This window comes from Pan troglodytes, chromosome 11 (genome assembly GCF_028858775.2).
Source record: "Pan troglodytes isolate AG18354 chromosome 11, NHGRI_mPanTro3-v2.0_pri, whole genome shotgun sequence".
Lineage (NCBI taxonomy): Eukaryota > Metazoa > Chordata > Mammalia > Primates > Hominidae > Pan > Pan troglodytes.
In genome coordinates, this window is record NC_072409.2 from 115,818,919 (window position 1) to 115,838,273 (window position 19,355).

At 41.3% G+C, this 19,355-nt stretch overlaps 1 long non-coding RNA gene across 1 annotated transcript; it reads left to right on the forward strand.

Annotated features, from left to right (window-relative positions):
* The first annotated feature begins 533 nt into the window (after positions 1–533).
* Positions 534–9,412, forward strand: LOC129136076 (uncharacterized). Its single transcript, XR_008537357.1, has 3 exons — positions 534–2,606; positions 8,808–8,856; positions 8,950–9,412. It is a non-coding gene; the product is annotated as an uncharacterized LOC129136076 (long non-coding RNA).
* Positions 9,413–19,355: the final 9,943 nt, after the last annotated feature.

Here is a 19,355-nt window from a genome sequence, read left to right on the forward strand (position 1 = left end):
TACCACATTATTTGCCTAGCATCTTTCATTACATTGTCCAACTATTTACTTACTGATTTTGAATGACATCCAAATCAGTTACAACATTTTATGTAAGCATTGTTTTTATTTTTATGTTATTCCACTAGTCTATTTTTCTACTCATGAATTATGGTACATGAGTTTATTTTTGCAACTTTAAGCTCAATAACATGTTTTAAGATTTCCTCAACTTTCTTTTTCCACTTCTTCAGAAGTTGACTCTTTTGGCCCTTTGGTCTTCTATACACATTTTAGAAATGCTTTGTTGAGGACTAAGAGGAATGCTAAGATTTTGATAGGAATTTCATTGAATTTTGTGTATATTGGCATGCTACAATGGTTAGTGTTTTATACATGAAAATAATATATCCCTTACTCTTTTCCTAGTATCATGAGATGTTTGTTAGGCAGACATGAATATTGAGTTGTATCAAATGTGTTTTTCTGCATTATTGTGGTGGTGATGTGATTTAGCTCCTTTAATTAGTTAATGTAATGAATTATATTTGTAGATTGCTCTAACTATTGAAACAAGCCTGAATTTCTGGAATAAGCCCAATGTGATATTTATTCAACAAATATTCATTGAGTATACCTAGTATGTAACATACTTTAAGAATACACCAGTGAACCAAACAGAAATATCTGACATTACAGAACTAAACATTCCAGTATTTGGAGACAGACGATAAAAAAGTGAACATGTATATTTACAGTTTGTCAAGGAATGATAAATGAAGACTCTTAAAGTAGATGGGGAATTGGGAGTGAAGTCTGTAATTTAAATAGGGTGGGCAGGAAAGCTTCACAGAGAATGGGACATTTAAGAATAGACTTGAAGGACAGGCAAGAGCAATCTCTATGTTTATATGGGAGAAAAGGTTCCAGGCAGATGCAGTAACAATGGCAAATATCCTGAAGTAGGATCATGCTGGAGTTTTTGTGGAGCAGCAAGGAGGCTAGTGTGACTGCCACAGAATCACCCAAGGGAAGATGAGAAGATCAGACCAGACCAGCACTTGGGCATCTAATGGGAAAAGTTTCTCAAGCCATCATAAAAATTTCACTTTTACTATAAATACTATGAGAAACCATGGGATGTTTTACAGTAAGAAAGGTGGCATAATATGTTACATGTTTTAAACAAACTCTATAGCTTCTGAGTTGAAATAGATTGTAGGGGCTCATGGCAGAAGCAGAGGGAACATTTAGGAGACTACTGTAAAGAATATCATGAAAAGAACAAACAACGCTATGTAACATGCTTAAATGGACTGAAGAAGATGTATAAAATCAAAATGTTACCTTCACACCTTGAATCAGTACGATAAACCCCCCTCCCCAATCACAAAAGAAAAACTAAACACAAAAACCAGGCTTTGGTTGCTCCGACAATTTTACAGGTGAGTTCTAGCAAACATGCAAAGAACGTTTAATTGCACTGTTACAGAAATTCTTCTGGAGACAAGAAAATAAGACACATCACCCAACCAATTTCATGATAACAATGTCAATGTATAATAACAGAAAAAGTGGATCTCCAAAGAAATAAATTTATTTGGAAATAAACAAGGATTATAATCTGAGATATTTGTGCTATGATCAATGATCGGTGCATCCCAAGAGGTTGAGGTAAGGAAAATATGTAAAGACAAAAAGAAGTCTATGCAAGCTGTTTTGAAACAAACATCATTGGTCACAGGGCCTGATGCAGGAGCTGGTGTTAACTTAAGCACGAAGTTGGAGAAACAAAACGCAAACTAAACAACAACAATGAAACAGAACAGAGTTAATCTGCTGTAGCTCAAGAGAGGACGTACCTGCCCCCACCCCGCATCCCTGGGCTCGGGTTTGCCTTGCTGACCTCTGCTGCCACCTGGTGCCACACAGAGAAACTGAGGAGAAACCACATCAGTCTCCTTCAGCCTCAGCTTCACATCTGTGGGTCAAGTAACCCTTTCAGAAGCTGAATAATGTGGGAAAGCTTTCCTCTCAGGAAAATGCACACATCCAGCTTTGAGAAGATGCCCTTGGGGGCGCTTCAAGGATCCTAGATAAAGAACCCCCTTTCCCGAACATCCAAGAACCTAAGTTTTTTTTGTTTTTTTTTGAGAAAGTCTCGCTCTCTCTCCCAGTCTGGAATGCAGTGGCATGATCTTGGCTCACTGCAAGCTACACCTCCCAGGTTCACGCCATTCTCCTGCCTCAGCCTCCCAAGTAGCTGGGGCTACAGGCACCTACCACCACACCCGGCTAATTTTTTTGTATTTTTAGTAGAGACGGGGTTTCACCGTGTTAGCCAGGATCGTCTTGATCTCCTGACCTTGTGATCCACCCACCTCGGCCTCCCAAATTGCTGGGATTACAGGTGTGAGCCACCGCACCTGGTCCAAGAACCCAAGTTTTAGATCTAGAGTGATGTCAGCATGACATTGATTTCCTGAGGCCCAGGTGTGAAGGAGCTGAGGACAGCAGAGGGGTGAAGGAACTCAGCTACAGACAGCAGCAGCTGATGCACAGGCCTCCCAGCGCCTGAAGTCACCTGGAATTGGGAAGTGCTCAGAAGCTTACAAAGCTGCCTCGAGGTGGGAACACGACATAAATCCAAGAGCAGATCCCTGATCCTATAAAAATATACTAGATTCATTGGGGGCATTTTAAATGAGCGGAGAAGGACAGACAGATAAACAGAAGGACAAACAGTATTGGGATTGGGATAAATGCTCAGCTTTTGCCCAAATCTTAGTGACTTAAGCATCACTTATTTGCTCACGATTCTGTGGCTGGACCATTTGGTTTGGCTCACAGGGCAGGGACTGTGCTGGTCTTACCTGAGCAGACCTGCATGTCTGCGGTCAACTGGGTTGGCAGAGACAGAGTGACTGTCTTCCTCCAGGAAGCAGCACGTTAACTGGTTGGCAGAGACAGAGGGACAGAGGGACTGTCCTCCTCCAGGAAGCAGCAGGTTAACTGGTTGGCAGAGACAGAGGGACAGAGGGACTGTCCTCCTCCAGGAAGCAGCAGGTTAACTGGTTGGCAGAGACAGAGGGACAGAGGGACTGTCCTCCTGCAGGAAGCAGCAGGTTAACTGGTTGGCAGAGACAGAGGGACAGAGGGACTGTCTTCCTCCAGGAAGCAGCAGGTTAACTGGTTGGCAGAGACAGAGGGACTGAGGGACTGCCCTCCTCCAGGAAGCAGCAGGTTATCTGGTTGGCAGAGACAGAGGGACAGAGGGACTGTCTTCCTCCAGGAAGCAGCAGGTTAACTGGTTGGCAGAGACAGAGGGACAGAGGGACTGTCTTCCTCCAGGAAGCAGCAGGTTAACTGGTTGGCAGAGACAGAGGGACTGAGGGACTGTCTCCCTCCAGGAAGCAGCAGGTTGGCTCTGTTTCCTTCGTGGGGCAGCTGGTCTCCAGGGCAGCAAGAGAGACCAAGCCCCAGTGCACATTCTACAGCCTCTGTGCACATCAGACTTGTTAATATCCCATTGGCCAGTGTAAGTCACATGGCCAAGCCCAGATTAAGGAGTGGAAAGATGGAGGCTATCTCCTCCTGGGAGAGGAGGTAAAGGAGGTGGGAGTATTATGTGGCCACTTATGTTTGCAATCTACCATACTTAGCACTTTGAGAAAAGAATTAACTGAGAAACTTGCTTCAAATAGGGCATTCAGTAAAATGAAGCCCCAATTGAAGTAAAATGCATATATAAAAAATGAAACTGTGACCGATTTTAAGGACAGTATTGGCAAATATTTCTGTGCTCTTGGAGGAGAAGACCCTTATTTGCATGACATGTCAGAAACCACAATGAAAGAATTATTTTAACTTGCATTCATAAAAATTAAAATTATTCATTAAAAACATCGTGAATGAAATTAAAAGTCAAAATGTAAGCCAGAAAATTTACAACGTATGTGTCAGGAAAAGACAATACCCTTCAAACTTTGAGAGTTTACATCAGAAAGAAAACAGCAAATGACATGATCCAAACTTGATAAAGGACATGAAAAAGAGCCAGCACTTAGTATGTTTTCTGAATGAATAAGTAGCCAACAGCACATGAAAATGTGTGTAATCCATTTGTAAGCAGAGAAATGCAAACTAAAACAGTAAAGTGTCATTTTCACTTCCTGGATTGGCAAAGGGTTTTATGTATTTTACTGATAGTGCTCAATATTAGCAGTAAACAACAAATGGTGAGTAAATATGAGCTTCGGAACCTCAGGGAAATGATCTCCTTATTTCAACCTGTAGATTCCTTCCTACAACCAGTGTCTACTGAGCACCTACTATGTGCCAGGCACAGCCTAAGTCCTGAAGGTGTAGTCTCCACTGAGAAGGTGATATTTGCACAAAGACCTGAAAGACAGGAGTGAACTGTGTGGATAACTGTGGGTACCCCTACAGGCAGAGGAGTAGCAATGTGGGTCCCAAGGTGGGACCACATCAGACATGTTGGAGGGCTAGCTGAGGGAGAGAGGTGGGAGGTCAGAGGAGACGGGGGCCAGCTTTGCTGGCCGTCACGAGCACTCTGGGTGCAGAGGGCGAGAGGTGGGAGGTCAGAGGAGATGGGGGCCGGCTTTGCTGGCCGTCACGAGCACTCTGGGTGCTGAGGGCGAGAGGTGGGAGGTCAGAGGAGACGGGGGCCGGCTTTGCTGGCCGTCACGAGCACTCTGGGTGCAGAGGGCGAGAGGTGGGAGGTCAGAGGAGATGGGGGCCGGCTCTGCTGGCCGTCACGAGCACTCTGGGTGCAGAGGGCGAGAGGTGGGAGGTCAGAGGAGATGGGGGCCGGCTTTGCTGGCCGTCACGAGCACTCTGGGTGCTGAGGGCAAGAGCACTCTGGGTTTTCCTCCAAATGCTATGAGAGCAGAGGAGTAACCTGGTCTGACTTGGGTGTGAGTAGATCTCTCTGGTTGTTGTTCTGGAAAAAACTGAGGTGCCCACGTGAAAGCAGAGATTGGTTAGGAGGCTGCTGCAGCAATTCAGGCAAAAATGGGTGGCGGGCCTCGGGTGTAGTGGAGGAGAAGCGATCGGATTTTGGATATTTGTAGCTCCCCCAATACGATTTCCTGGAGAAGGAGATGACTTCAATCTTCTGGCCTGAGTAGCTGAAAGGATGAAGCTGTCCTTCGTGGAGGTGGGGAATCCACAGAGAAACGGGTATGGAGAGAGTGTCAGGAGCTCAGTTTTAGCCATGGATGTTCAAGGGGAGGTGTTGAGCAGCAGATAGAGACACAGGCCTGTGGTCCCAGGAAAAGGTCTGGGGGTCTCTAGCCCATGGATGGAGTCACAGGCTGCATAGATTGCAGGAAAGCGAAGGTGGAGAGAGAAGAGTAGAGTACCAGGACGGGCCATTGAGCACCCTGGTGTTGAGAGCAAGTGGCCTCTAGTCAGAGTTGGGTCAGGGCCACTGTGAGTGGGCTGCCCCCAACATGAGTCGGTTGTCTAGGACTAATTTATCTCTGCTTCTCACTTTACTGGTATTATGGGGCAGCTCCTGCTGTCTTCCAATTTGGTGTTTGTAAAATGAGGCATAAAAAGCAGGTGACAAGGATACCAGGAAGTACACAGGTCTGAGTGGAGTATGGGGCTGTCTCCAGGGGAGAGGTGGCTGTTTGGAGGGAAGGGTGACAATGGATAATCAGGGTCCATGGGCATCCCTGCTTGTTTTGGAGCCATGGGCACTCAAATAATGTGATTTTATGAGGCTATTGAAGAAAAAATTGGCCACAGGGCCAAGAGGGCTGGGAAGACCCCAGCTCTCCGACTGGTGTTTGCTTCTCTGCCATCAGGGTCGGGAGGCCATGCCAAGCATTGCGATTTGCAGAGTCCATGAGACAGGAACACTCCCACCACGGTGACCTGCCTCTGCACACAGCCGGAATGTAGCTGACTCCTTTCTTCTCTCACTTGCATGCTTCCAAGCCTTCAAAACATACTCATCTCCATGTTCTGTGAATTAGCAATTTTTTAAAAAATAAAAAAATAAACAAACTCATCTCTGAAGGTCCAGGTGATTTTTATGTTTTACAGAAAGTTTTGTGAAGAGATGACAGAAAGGGTTATATCAGATCCACACAGCAATAACTCCTCAAAAGCAACTTTTGGCCGGGTGTGGTGGCTCATGCCTGCAATCCCAGCACTTTCAGGGGCCGAGGCGGGAGGATCGCTTGTGCTTAGGAGTTTGAGACTAGCCTGGGCAACATAGCACGTCCCCATCTCTACTTAAAAAAGAAAAAAAAAAGAGCCAGATGTGGTGGCACGCAGCTGTAGTCCCAGCTACATGGAAGACTGAAGTGGTAGGATCACTTGAGCCAGGAGGTTGAGGCTACAGTGAGCCATGATCACACCACTGCACTCCAGCCTGGGTGACAGAGTGAGACCCTGTCTCAAACTTTTTTAAAAGGCCAGGCATGGTGGCTCATACCCATAATCCCAGTACTTTGGGAGGCCAAGGTGGGTGGATCACTTGAGCCCAGGAATTTGAGACCAGCCTGGGCAACATGGTGAAACCCCATCTCTACTAAAAGTCAAAAAAATTAGGTAGGTGTGGTGGTATACATCTGTAGTCTTGGCTCCTTGGAAGGCTGATGTGGGAGGATTGCTTAAGCCTAGGAGGTCGAGGCTACAGTGAGCCATGATTGCACCGTTGCATTCCAGCCTGGGCAAGAGTGAAACCCTGTCTCTCTCTGTCTCTGTCTGTCTGTCTCTCTCTCTGTCTCTTTCTCTCTCTGTGTGTCTCTCTCTCTCTCTCTCTCTCTCTCACACACACACACACACAACTTACAAGCATCTCTTGTTTCTCCTAAAATTACCCTTCTAGCATTAGCTGTCTCATTAAAATTCTAATAGGCTTTTTTGTGGACATCTGCAAATTAATTATAAAATTTATATGGAAATGCAAAGGGCCAAGTAAGGGCCCTTAAAAGGGGCAAAAATGGGAGAAATTACTAGATACTATGGCTCACCATAAAAGCTGCCTTGATTAAGACAGTGTGGCAGTGGTCAGCAAACAGTGGTCTGCCCCTGGGCCAACTCTGCCCACCATCTGTTTCTGTATGCCCCATGAAGCAAGAATGATTTTTACATTTTTAAATGGTTGAAAATAATTGATTGGTGGGGACAAGCTGGTGGAGTCTGAAGTTCTCATGCAGTGACTCACTCAAGCTTAGGCAGATTTGGTGATATATGACACAGAGAGGCAAAGAAATGCTGTAGCTGACACACACAGGGTGGCTCTGGGAGATGCAGAAGGAGCAAGTCACCCAAAATAGAGCCAGATAGACATCTTTAAGGAAGGAGCAAAGGGGCTGCATCTTAAAGAATGAAGAAGGGATTTGTCATGAGAGATGGGGCAGGAAGTTCTTGAGAGGCAGAGGGAGAGCATGAGAATGCTGGGAAGGGAGGAGAGATTCTCACACATCTGGGAAGCTGACAATCCATCAGCATGTCCAGAAGGAAAATAAGGAGGAGGAGCAGAAATAGATGAGGCTGGATATAGAAGCAGGGGTGAAGCTGTGTTGATCGTGGTAAAGAGTTGTGATTCTATCCAGAAGGCAATAGGTAGCATTCTAAACAGAGATCTCTTAAAACAAGAGTCAGCAAATATTTTCTGCAAAGGGCTAAATGTTAAATACTTTAAATTTTCCAAGCCATATGGTCTCTCTCTTAATGACTCAGGTCTTCCATTATACCATGAAAGTAACCAGAGACGTTATATAACACATGTATTGGCTGTGTCCCATTACAACTTTACTTACAAACGCAGACTGTGTCAGACATTGTCCATGCATGGTAGTTTGCCACACCCTGTTTTAGAAAGCTCAGGTTTATGATGTGATGGAGAATGCCTACAAGAGCTCTTGTTTTAAATGGTAGAGTGAACATACACTGGAATTCTATCTTGCTTGACCCAAGCTCTTGATAGCGAAAGGTAGAAAAGATAGATAGTAAATAGATAGATAGATGATAGGCAGGTAGATAGATAGATGATAGATAAAGAAAATACATAGCTGTTCCAGAAAACAGAAATGGATAATTTCATGAACCAAAAGCGGAGTAATATACTTTAGAAAGGAAGCAGGCTGGAAGACCCACAGTTGCAAAGCAAATAGAATTTCCAACTGCCTCTTGTAGCCCCTTCCTGGAAGTAGTCAAAGCCCGGGGTGTTCGACTTCTTCCTCTGTTTTTTGTTTGTTTGTTGTTTGCTTTTCTGTGGGGTTTTTGTTGTTGTTGTCTGCTTTAAAAAAAAATCCCTTTCCCTGCTTTTTTGTCACAACAGCCTTTGTCACTTCAAACACCGCAAGTGTTCTTTAAAAAAAATTATATCAACCTTTCAATTAAAATGCAACATGTCTGAAACTTGGTATCTGGGGAGGTGAGATGGACAAAGGAGCCCGTGTTACTGCACGTTTTCATTCTCCAAACTTCACCTTGCACACAGTAACAGACAATGCACAAAGCTACTTCCTTAAGGACGGAAATTCTGAAATCCTTTTATGCCTGGCCTTTCCATCCTTCAACTTCCCCTCTCCCATGCTGTGAGTGATTGTATTGGACATTTTTGTTTTAATCTCAGTGACAGGGGAACACAGATAGCTCTAATATAGCCGTGACCCAGATGCTTCTGTTTCTAGCATGTATTAATTTTGCAGCAAACATTACATCCATAATTTTTCACTGTCTTTTGAAAATAATTAGGCAATATCTCATCTGAGGTAGGATGTTTCTAGGGGTTGTGTTCTGAGTGAGAAAAACTAATCTGTTCTCTTTCCGCTGCATTCTAGGAACAGTAAGAGGACCTTGTGCATGAATAATTTGTTTCCACACTGCAGAGTGGGTAATAAGCAGATTAGTAAAAACGATTCTGCCTCACTTCAATAACAGCCTCCTCCAACTCATTTTTTCTCAACAAACTTATTTTTCCAGCAGAAGAATCCCAGACTTCTTAGAGAACCCAGTGACTTTTTGCACCTTAAATCTGTGAAATCCTCATGCTTTCTTCTGCCGTATCCATAGTTCAAACAAACATGAGGCAAAGCTAGACACATTCCTGAAGGAACCCAAGAAATTCCTCTCTTTCTGTCTCTGGAATGAAATGAATTCTCTAGACCACCAGTTCTAACCTTCAAAAACCAAACCTGTTTGTGAGATCTCCTTCAAATACTACTGTAGACCCCAGTGTTTATTCATTAAATTTTTTAAATATTTGTTTTATTTGGAATCAAAGTATTTGTAATTTTAGTATTTGTATTAATATAAGGGAGAAATGTTTAAATCTGTCTATGCCATATGTGCCTCTGGCTTATTGCCCAATTAATTGTAGCCTCAGGCTAAACTTTGGTTTCCGTCTTTAATTTTTGTCGGAAGAAATATAACTGGTCTCAAAACATCTGCTTTTATTGTAGGGACTCGTGCTGCCATCTCCATTCCTCTCTCTTTTCTTGCAATCTGGGTGGAAGTTCTTTAATATGAACATTTCAACCACCTTCACTCTACCATGTCCACTATCAGCACATTCAAACATATCCAGCCAAGGGTATCATCTTAGGCCAGGGATTTTTTAAGAATCTATTTTGCTGTGATGCACCTGGTACCCCTTTGACTCATTTTATCACCCCAGGGTTCTTTTCATTTTAGAAGCCCAAGAGGGCAGAAAAAGAAGTAGGTGAGCAATTAAACTCTCTAAGTCAGGAGCGTCTCCCCTTGTGTTAAGCAATGTTGTAGAACATCGTATTTAGCAAGCTCCTAGCAGATGAGCCACGTGGCTGCTGTGCACACAAGCCTGCTTGCTGCTGTGAGCTCAGACACCATCATTATGTCTTTTTCACCTCTGGAGGGAATTGTAAGCGCCACTTAATAACCTGTAAATCATAGAGAGTTAAAGGTGTTTCCCTAAAACACTGATGACAGAATGAAAGGTGAGGAGTGTTAGCCACAGGTCAAAAGTGCAGGAAAGTCTCTCTATGTGGGTTGTTGAAGAAATGCAGGTCTTTTTTCTTTTGGAAGTCTCCCTAGAATGGGGTCAAGGACTCTGCCCATTCTAGGATGAAAAATTGGGATATTAGACACCCTCCGATATTTATCCCAAGCTTTCATTTTGGGCTCTTAATTAGTTCATCCATCACAATCGCAAATGCTAAGCAGGGCAGTTGAATCTCTCCACAGTCCAAATCAGCACCGTCTTTTAAAGTTGAGTTTCTTATTATTCTCATCTGATATACCTTATTTATCCCACACCCACCCCAATAACATATCGTGCTCACTGTTATCTTTAAGAAAACACTTGAATTTTACTCAGCCTGGAGCGCTCTTCACATGTCTTGTCCAGATCCAGTTCGGACTCATTCTTCAGCTGTGCATCAGTAAATGGGGGCTAGGTTAAACTGTGGTGACAAACAACCTCCAAATTTCAGTGGCTCAAAAATCTTCTTCCTCATTTATTTACATCTCATGACTGGTCAGGTGAGAGGTAGCTCTGTGCTGTGTCATCCTAACACAGGAATCCAGACGGAAGGAGGGACGATCAGTAAGATCCCCATTGCTATAGAAAAGAGAAAAAAGCATGTGGAATAGAACTGTTTCTTGGAGATTTCTCCTGAAAAAGTCACATGTTATGTCTTCTCACCTCCATTGGCAAAAAAAAAGTCATGTGGCCATGCGAAAATGTAAGTAGGTGGGATGGAAGTCAGAATGCATTCATAAAATATGAACTGAAAATATCTGGAGAACGGCACCTATGACTACCACGAATGCCAACATGCATCCCTAACAACCCAGTGCTGTCACCCTCCAAACTTTTTATGTCTTGCAAAGTATTAGAACTTCTTATCTGAAGCCATACCACTCAGAGGGAATGCAAAATACATAATGACACGTCCTTTATGATGTCCTTAGAGAATTCAAGGAAAAGAAGTTAAATAATTTAAAAGTGCTTTTGGGTACAGCTATTTAGCACTAGAGGGTAAGATCAGACATAGATTGTAAAGATAATAATAGGGTTAGGGATAGGATTAGGATCTGGGTCAGAGTCAGGGCCAGAAGTATGGTTAGAGGTGGGGTCATGGTCAGGGTCAAGATCAAAGTCAGGGTCAAATTAAGGGTCAGAATTAGGGACCAGGGTAGGGATCAGGATTTAGGTTCAGTGTCAAAGTCTTGGGACAAGGTTAGGGTTAGAATTAGAACCAGAGCTTTGTTCTCCTCAGGACCCACCCGAGGGTGGGTCACCATGGCTTTGGAGCACCTGGTAGTGTGGCGTGTCCACAGTGAAGACTAGAGTTTCGTTGTCCCCGTGTGCTGAGGAGGGAGCTCTGCCATGGGCTTTACTTTCACACGTTATATTCCACAAGTCTTGTTTTACAAAAGCGTCCCTTCCTTGAGGCTTCGGCTGCTCATCGCTGCTCATGATCATAGCGTGCCATAACATATGGTAAGATTTGGGTTTGTTTCTGGGGAGAGATCTTGGTATAGAGAAAGGAGAAGTGCTTAGAGCCACCATCAGGACAGTTGGGATGAAAGTTGGGTATAGGCAGAGGCTGGAGGAAACATGTGCATCTCCTGTAAACACTTTTATTCATGTTTTAATTACTCATTTTTCTTACAGTGTTAAATTAGTAAAAATAGTATTGAAAAATTGAAAAGTAGGCATATTAAAACTTGCAACACTATTTAAGCTTAGATATATTATTTGTACCTCATCAACATTTTTTATTTTGTTGAGAAAGTCTAAGATTAATTGACAGCATATTTCTAATAGTAGATAGAATAATATCTCTTTTATAAACATTGACATCCTACATTACATGTGTGAACCCTGAAAATCTGAGACAGCTCTCAGATTTTTTAGAAAGTTTATTTTGCCAATCTTGAGGATGTGCGCCCGTGATGCCTCCTCAAGAGGTCCTGACAACATGGGCCCAAGGTGGTCGGGGCACAGCTTGGTTTTATACACTTTAGGAAGACACGAGAGATCAATCAATATGTGTAAGATGTACATTGGTTCAGTCCAGAAAGGTGAGAAGGCCAGACAGGGGGCTTCCAGGTCACAGGTAGGTAAGAGACAAATGGTTTCATTCTTTTGCGTTGCTGATTACCCTCTCCACGTGAGGCAATCAGGTATGCATTTATCTCGGTGATCAGACGGGTGTCTTTGGATAGAATGGGAGGCGGGTTTGCCCTAAGCAGTTCCCAGCTTGACTTTTCCCTTTAGCTTAGTGATTTTGAGTCCCCAAGATTTATTTTCCCTTCGTAAGTGTTCCTATGAGCATTAATTATTCATTGTGTCTTTTATTACACAAATAAGGCACAGATTTTTAAAAAATCATCAACTTCATGGCTACCTATATAGACGTAATTACATAGAAGCTGAACTAAATTTGCAAACATTCCAGAGTTTGGGTTTCCAATAATTCTTTGTGATTCTTTAAAAGGTAAAGTATTTTTTCCCATAAAACATAGCAACATTTAAAATCACCCGTAGAATGTCCTGCCATTTTTGTTTTTCTAGTTTCCTCATTTTCTGCAAAGCCTCGCTGAGGAAATTGACTTTGAATATCCTTTTACACTCTTCTGTTTTAGAAAGCATTTTGGTAAAAAATTGAATCATCATGGTCATAAGTTCTGTTCACATTCTTTCTTTCTTTGAATATTTTTTTTCCCAGTGGCCAATATTTGATTCTGTTGTATTACGGCTAAAAGGTAGGCATGGCAAGAAAATAAAGACAGGAAGTCTTTGGAATAATTGATCCCATCACAATGAATCAATTTGCCATTGGAACATGTTTTTACAAAGTCACTCTTTTGAAAATATTTAGCTATGACTTGAAACAGAGTCTGTAACGTTAATATTTTTCCTGGTCTAAGGTGAACAGCATTTTAGAGAATGAACCCAGGACACCACCACAGCACAAGAAAAAAATATGATACTTAAATTTACACATATGTGTTACTACTGTAACAGAAAACATGTCAAGAACATTTGTTTTGATTTATATATCAGTCTGCACTGTTTAATTTTTTGTGTCATAAATGCTCTTATTTTAAAAAACAGGACTAGTTAACAGTGTCAATTACTAGTAATTCACGGTATAAATAATTAAACAAGGAAGTGTTAAAAAAAGTGTTTTAAATAAAGTTTTATTTTACATCTTCTTTTTACTTACACAGAAATCGTCCAAAAAAAAAAAGCAGAGATTTCCCATGTAGCCGCAACCTAGTTTCCTCTCTTATTAACATCTTCTACCAGTGTGTCTCACATGGCTTATTAATATCTTACAGAATTTGTCACAGTTAATGAACCAATACTGATAGACTGTTATTAACTAAAGTTCATATTTCATTTGGATTCCCTTAGTTCTATCTTACTCTGACCCAGGATCCCATCCAGGATCCCGCATGACATGTAGTCATCACGTGGGCTCTTCCTGGCTGTGACAGTGTGTCAGGCTTTCCATCTCAGGTGACGTTGATAGTACTGAGGAGGATTGGTCAGGAATTTTGTAAAATGCCCCCCATTGTCACTTCATGTTCTCAAGGTGAACTGTCAGCTTTGATGTTCACTTGGATCATTTGGCAGAGCTACTGTTTGTCAGGTTTCTCCACTGTGAAGTTATTTTACCTGCTTGTCCGTACTGCATGTGTTCTTTTGGAGCAAGTCACTATGCAGAGCCCACACTTACGGAGTGAGGAGTTGGCTCCACCTTCTTCATGGCTGAGTGTCTACATCAATTATTTGGAATTCTTTTGCAAAGGAGATTTCTATGCAACTCCATTTGCTTATTCAGCTATGTATACAAATACAGACACCTAGATAATTACTTTAAGCTTTAGTTATTATTCGACACTATAGCATTATGTTGCACAATTCTTTCCTGTGTTGGCCATCGGTAGCTGTTTTTATTGGCTTTTATTTTTCTTTGATATATTTTAATTTTTTTAGTACTTACTTTCTGATACTTCCAGATTATCCTGGCTCCTATATTTACTGTCTCAGTTCTAGTATCAGACATTTCTTCAAAGAGCCTGATTCCTTTCAGAATGGTGGGAAAACTTACATCTGGCTGCTGAATGAAGATTGTATCTTGTCCCTCATTAGCAATGCTAGGAAGTATATGTGTGTGTCTAACCTACCTATACACACCTAATTATAAAGTTTTCTATGTAGAACTGTGTGTATCTATATTAAACTAAACATAAGTTTACGTTGATGTCTCCACCTCTGATCTAGTATCACAGGAATCATTCTAGCCTTCTCGTCTTGCTAATTTGTAACCTCCCATTTCAACAGTGAGAAAGATGGTTCCCACCATCTGCGACTTATGTAAGTCATTGTTTTACTCCAGATACAGACACTGTGGTTTTACAATTGTTCACAATTGCTTCTGTTGGAAAGAACTTTATAAAATGGAATCCAATGATGAGGTATAGTTCATGTGCCTTCAGCCTACAGATTCTATTCATTTTCAAAGTGACTTAGGTCCACACCATTTTCCCTCCACCTTCAGTGAGTTTTTACCTAGTCCATTTTGTGCTTCTGTAACAGAATACCTGATGCTGGCTAATTTATAAGTAAAAAAGATTCATTTGGCTCACAATACTGGTAGCTGGAATGTCTGAGATTGGGCAGTTGCATCTGGTGGGGCCTCAGTCTTTTTCACCTCATGGTGGAAAGCGGAAGGGGAGCAAGGGGTGCACCAGAGATCACATAGCAAAAGTGAAAGCAAAAGGGAAGCCAAGGAAGCCAGACTCTTTTTAATTACCTACTCCTGCAGGAATTAATCCATTCCTATGAGAGCAGAACTGAGTCACCCTTGTGGAGGACATTAATCTATTCATGAGGGATCCGTCCCCATGACCCAAACACCATCCACTATGACCCACCGCCTCACACTGCCACATTGGGGGTCAAATTTCAACATGAGTTTTTGTGGGGACAAACCACATCCAGACCATAGTAATTTGTAGCATAAATTCTTTTTCACGTGATGCATTCTGTCCTGGGATACTCCACATCCTGAGTAATTTGTTTAATTTGAATAGAGTTTGATTTACCCATTTGGTCATAAAATTCTGTGTATTTTGATAAATGCATTGTGGCAGATATCCCCCTATTAAAGACTCTTTAGTGATTTAGTTATCCTTCTCTTTTTGGTGTCGAGAGAGGTAGCTTTTAAATGGGGATTTCCTTTATAGATGTAAATTTTCCTTACACAAGGGTAACTTTTACTCTGTTTTCAGAACTTTCTTTGTTAGCATTTATTTTTTCAAAATAATCAGCTTGGGATAATTCTTAAGCCAAAGTGACATATTTTGGGGTACATATTCTGGTTTCCTACCATTATATTTTGGGGTGGCATATTTTGGTCTTGTACACTGTGTTCCACCGGCAATGAAAAGAGTTCTTGTTTTTCCTCCAGCAATTTGTCATTTTTAAAGGAGTTTAGCAGTTCTAAGAGATATAGACCAGCTGTGCTATCTCATTGTGGTTTTCAGTTCTCTAGTATGTTGAGCATCCTTTTGTATGTTTACTTGCCATCTGTAGATCTTTTTTGGTGAGGTGTCTGTTCAGATATGTTTGCATTTTTACTTTGGCTGTTTAACTTATTGTTTAGTTTTAAGAGTTTTTAAATATATTTTGAATACAAATTCTTTCTCAGATGTACATTTTGCAAATATTTTCTTCAATATGTGGCTTGCCTTCTTGTTCTCTTAAGAAGGTCTTCTCCAGAGTACAGACTTTAGGGTTCTTAGGGTTAGGGTCAGGGTCAGGGTCAGGGTCGGGGTCGGGGTCGGGGTCAGGGTCAGGTTAGGGGTCGGGGTCGGGGTTAGGGGTAGGGGTTAGGGGTTAGGGTTAGGGTTAGGATTAGGGTTAGGGCCAGGGTCAGGGTCAGGGTTAGGGGTTAGGGTTAGGGTTAGGGACAGGGTCAGGGTCAAGGTTAGGGGTTTGGGGTTTGGGGTTAGGGGTTAGGGTTAGGGTTGAGGGTGAGGGTGAGGGGTGAGTGTTAGGGTTAGGGTTAGGGGTTAGGGGTTAGGGTTAGGGTTGCGGTTAGGGGTTAGGGTTAGGGTTGGGTTAGGGTTAGGGTTAGGGATAGGGTTAGATATTTCCATGTAAATATTTCCATGTTTATAGAGATAGCGGTGTAGATATTTCCATGTTTATAGAGATAGTGGTTTAGATATTTCCACGTTTGTAGAGATAGCGGTGTAGATATTTACATGTTTCTAGAGACAGCGGTGTAGATATTTCCACGTTTATAGAGATTGCGGTGTAGATATTTCCATGTTTATAGAGACAGCGGTGTAGATATTTCCACATTTACAGAGATAGCGGTGTAGATATTTCCATGTTTATAGAGACAGCGGTGTAGATCTTTGCATGTTTATAGAGATAGCGGTGAAGATATTTCCATGTTTACAGAGAGAGCGGTGTAGATATTTCCATGTTTATACATTTAGCGGTGTACATATTTCCATGTTTATAGAGACAGCGGTGTAGATATTTCCATGTTTATACAGATAGCGGTGAAGATATTTCCATGTTTATACAGACAGTGGTGTAGATAATTCTATGTTTATAGAGTTAGAGGTGTAGATATTTTCATGTTTATACAGACAGCGGTGTAGATATTTCCAGGTTTACAGAGATAGCCGTGTAGATATTTCCATGTTTATAGAGATAGCGGTGTAGATATTTCCATGTTTATAGAGATAGCAGTGTAAATATTTCCATGTTTATAGAGATAGCGGTGTAGATATTTCCATGTTTATAGAGATAGCGGTTTAGGTATTTCCATGTTTATAAAGATAGCCGTGCAAATGTTTACACATTTATAGAGATAGCGGTGTAGATATTTCCACATTTATACAGATAGCGGCATAGATATTTCCACGTTTATAGAGATAGCGCTGTAGATATTTCCACGTTTATACAGATAGCGGCATAGATATTTCCACGTTTATAGAGATAGCGGTGTAGATATTTCCACGTTTATAGAGATAGCGGTGTAGATATTTCCATGTTTATAGAGACAGCGGTGTAGATATTTCCACGTTTATAGAGACAGTGGTGTAGATATTTCCATGTTTATAGAGACAGCGGTGTAGATATTTCCACGTTTATAGAGATAGCGGTGTAGAAATTTCCATGTTTATAGAGACAGCGGGGTAGATATTTCCATGTTTATAGAGACAGTGGTGCAGATATTTCCATGTTTATACAGATAGCGGTGAAGATATTTCCATGTTAATAGAGGCAGCGGTGCAGATGATTCCATGTTTATACAGATAGCGGTGCAGATATTTCCGTGTTTATAGAGACAGCGGTGTAGGCATTTCCATGTTTATACAGATAGCGGTATAGATATTTCCGTGTTTACAGAGAAAGCGGTGTAGATATTTCCATGTTTATACAGAGAGCGGTGTAGATATTTCCATGTTTGTGGAGAGAGCGGTGTAGATATTTCCATGTTTATACAGATAGCGGTGTAGATATTTCCATGTTTATAGAGATAGCGGTGTAGATATTTCCATGTTTATAGAGGTAGCTGTGTAAATATTTCCAAGTTAATACAGATAGCGGTTTAAATATTTCCATGTTTATAGAGGTAGCGGTGTAGATATTTCCATGTTTATAGAGATTACTGTGTAGATATTTCCATGTTTATAGAGATAGCGGTGCAGATATTTCCATGTTTATAAAGATAGCGGTGTAGATAGTTCCATGTTTATAGAGATGGCTGTGTAAATATTTCCATGTTTATAGAGATAGCGGTGTAAATATCTCCATGTTCATTGAGATAGCGGTGTAGATAGTTCCATGTTTATAGAGATAGTGGTGTAAATATTTCCATGGTTATACAGATAGCGGTGTAAATGTTTACACGTTTACAGAGATAGCGGTGTAGATATTTTGACATTTATACAGATAGCGGTGTAGATATTTCCACATTTACAGAGATAGCCATGTAGATATTTCCACGTTTATACAGATAGCGGTATAGATATTTCCACACTTATAGAGATAGCGGTGTAGATATTTCCACGTTTATACAGACAGCGGTGTAGATATTTCCAAGTTTAGATAGCGGTATAGATATTTCCTCGTTTATACAGATAGTGCTGTAGATATTTCCACGTTTATAGAGGTAGCGGTGTAGATATTTCCGTGTTTACACAGATAGTGGTGTAGATATTTCCACGTTTATGCTGATAGCGGTGAAGATATTTCTACGTTTATAGAGATAACAGTGTAGGTATTTCCACGTTTATACAGACAGCGTTGTAGATATTTCCAAGTTGATAGAGATAGCGGTGTAGATATTTCCATGTTTATACAGAGAGCAGTGTAGATATTTCCACGATTATAGAGATAGTGGTGTAGATATTTCCATGTTTGTAGAGATAGTGGTGTAGATATTTCCATGTTTATAGAGACAGCGGTGTTGATATTTGCACATTTATAGAGATAGCGGTGTAGATATTTCCATGTTTATAGAGACAGCGGTGTAGATATTTCCATGTGTATACAGATAGCGGTATAGATATTTCCATGTTTATAGAGACAGCGGTGTAGATATTTCCATGTTCATTCAGACATCGGTGAAGATATTTCCGTGTTTATACAGACAGTGGTGTAGACATTTCTATGTTTATAGAGATAGCGTTGTTGATATTTCCATGTTTATACAGACAGCGGTATAGATATTTGCATGTTTATAGAGATAGCGGTGTATTTATTTCCATGCTTATAGAGATCGCGTTGTAGATATTTCCATGTTTATAGATGTCACGGTGTAGACATTTCCATGTTTATGGAGATAGCGGTGTAAATATTTCCATATTTTATACAGATAGCTGTGTAAATGTTTACAAGTTTATAGAGATAGCGGTGTAGATATTTCCACGTTTATACAGATAGCGGTGTAGATATTTCCACGATTATAGGGATAGCGGTGTAGATATTTCCACGTTTATACACATAGCAGTGTAGATATTTCCACGTTTATACACATAGCAGTGTAGATATTTCCACGTTTATACCGATAGCGGTGTAGATATTTCCACGTTTGTAGACATAGCGGTGTAGATATTTCCACGTTTATACAGAGAGTGGTGTAGATAATTCCACGTTTATACAGATAGCGGTGTAGATATTTCCACGTTTGTAGAGACAGCGGTGTAGATATTTCCACTTTTATAGAGATAGCGGTATAGATATTTCCACGTTTATGGAGACAGCAGTGTAGATATTTCCACGTTTATAGAGATAGCGGTGTAGATATTTCCACGTTTATAGAGACAGCTGTGTAGATGTTTCCACCTTTATAGAGACAGCGGTG